The sequence below is a fragment of the Octopus bimaculoides genome, chromosome 25 (genome assembly GCF_001194135.2).
Source record: "Octopus bimaculoides isolate UCB-OBI-ISO-001 chromosome 25, ASM119413v2, whole genome shotgun sequence".
NCBI lineage: Eukaryota > Metazoa > Mollusca > Cephalopoda > Octopoda > Octopodidae > Octopus > Octopus bimaculoides.
Window position 1 is genome coordinate 26685300 of NC_069005.1, and position 2459 is coordinate 26687758.

Sequence of the window (2459 nt, forward strand, 5' to 3'; positions counted from 1 at the left end):
TGAGGAAGTTCAAACAGAAAGCAGCAGAGAAGCAAACCGTAGTAGTAGTAGTAGTAGTAGTAGTAGTAGTAGTAGTAGTAGTAGTAGTAGTAGTAGTAGTAGTAGTAGTAGTAGTATGCATGCATGTACATGTTAAGCACATGGGACATGCATGTCCAGGCTTTTGGGCTTGTATCAAACATGCAGAACACAAAGGAGTTATAGTTTTCACATCACACTGAATTCAGAAACAGATGGAGGGGGTATCCCCCTCCCCCGACCAACAACTTTTTTTTTTTTTTTTTTTTTTTTTTGTCACCAGACATTGTTTGTCTGTATGAAAGAGTGATTTTTCTCTTCTAATGAGACTGAGAACAATGTGATGTGATGTGAGGTTAAGAAGTCTGATGGTAGGTAGGTAGGCAGGTAAGTTAGGAAGAAACCATTGAAATAGAACTAGTCATATCTCAACATTTTATAAATGTAAATCCATATTTATTGAAATAGAACAAGTAAAATTCCTGACCCCTGCTTGCAGTACACCAACTTACTCAGTGTTTCACAACTGTTTTTTGCCTATGGATCCCTTAGATTCCTGTTTTACTCGGACTGGCCCACAAAGCTACTTGATGTTTAAAAAGCTGGCAGAATTGTTAACACGCCAGGCAAAATGCTTACCAGCATTTCGTCCATCTTTACATTCTGAATTCAAATTCCGCTGAGGTCAACTTTGCCTTTCATCCTTTCGGGGTTGATTAAATAAGTACCAGTTACACACTGGGGTCGATGTAATTGACTTAATCTCTTCCTCCAAATATGAGCCCTTGCGCATCCAGTAGAAAGGATTATTATTATTATCATTATTATTATTATTACATGTTGTTTGGCGCCCACTTTTCCACACTCGCATAGATCAGATGGAATTTATTGAACTGACCAACTGTCACCAGTTTCCAGACAAAGAAATATTTCTTCATGACCAAACATTATCACGGAAGAATGAAATGAAGGACATCACTCACATATCAGTGACACTTGCTTAAAACTATCACACAATGCCAAGGAGAGGAGACAATAGCAAAACAAACACACACACACACACACCACAGGTTTCTTTCAATTTCATCTACCAGAACTACTAACAAGGCTTTGGTTGGCCCGAGTCCAGAAGTAGAAGACACTTGGCCAAGGTATCATGTGGTAGAACTGAACCTGAAATCATGTGCTTGGGAGGCAAACTTCTTGCCACACAGCCATGCCTGCAATTATTATTATTATTATTATTATTATTATTAAAAAGCAGGGAGCTGACAGAATCATTAGCATGCCAGGTAAAAATGCTAAGTGGCATTTCATCCATCTGTATGTTCTGAGTTCAAATTCCGCTGAGGTCGACTTTGCCTTTCATCCTTTCAGGGTCGATAAAATAAGTACCAGTTGCGTACTGGGGTTGATTTAAATGACTTTACCCTTCTCCCAAAACTGTAGGTCATGTGCCAAAATTTGAAACCATTGTTCTTCTTATTATTATTATTACTATTATTATTATTAAGGTGGTGAGCTGGCAGAACCATTAGCACACCAAGCAAAATGTTAAGCAGCATTTCCTCTGCTTTATGTTCTGAGTTCAAATTACCCTGAGGTCGATTTACCTTTTCATCTTTTAAGGTCGATAAATTAAGTACGAGTCAAGTACTGGGGTTGATGTGATCGATTTTCCCCATCCCCCAACATTTCAGGCCATGTGCCTATAGTAGAAAGGATTATTATTATTATTATTATTACATAATTCCATTTTTAATACAAAATTTAAATTCTGAAATTATTCCTCTAGTTTTGGATTATATAAAAACATCTGTCTGAAAGCTTCAAACAAGCAAAAGAAAAAAAATCAAAATTAAAAACGAAAAAACCTGGAAAAAAAAATGAACCAAACACATGGAATTCCCTTTACTGTTTAGACACATCTACCTAATTGCAACTCTCAATGCTGCAGCTCAAACAATTAATTAGTCTAATTTAATTACCATCCATGGAATACCAACTGGTTTATAAATTCACTTTTTAGTCTGTATTGAAAAGACAACTACAAAGTTCAATATGGCTTCAGTAAAAAGAAAAAGAAGGTGGGAGGAGAAAAAAAGATGTTAGATAACATTATTGATTATTGATTATTATTATTATTATTATTATTATTATTATTATTATTGATTATAATAAAACTGTTAAAAGGTTATTAGACATTGACCAACAGACACACTTTCAAGCTTATGTCAACAACAAAAGAAAATTTTTAAAAAAATACAAAAACAGAAAAATTACAACAGTGATTTATAATATAGATAACAAAGCCTCAAATCTTTTTGAGAGATGCTATTGGTTACATTGGATCCCAGTATGTTACTGGTACTTCAGTTTTATAGATTAGCTCCATGGTATTGGCAGCATGTGAAGTTGGATCGATCCCGTAAAAATTTGAT

The 2459-nt window shown here is 35.1% G+C and overlaps 1 protein-coding gene across 1 annotated transcript in view; it reads right to left on the reverse strand.

Moving 5' to 3' along the window:
* LOC106877620 (arf-GAP with coiled-coil, ANK repeat and PH domain-containing protein 2) overlaps positions 1-2459 on the reverse strand; it is a 248627-nt gene that overhangs the window by 111318 nt on the left and 134850 nt on the right. The gene's annotated exons all lie outside the window — the stretch shown is intronic.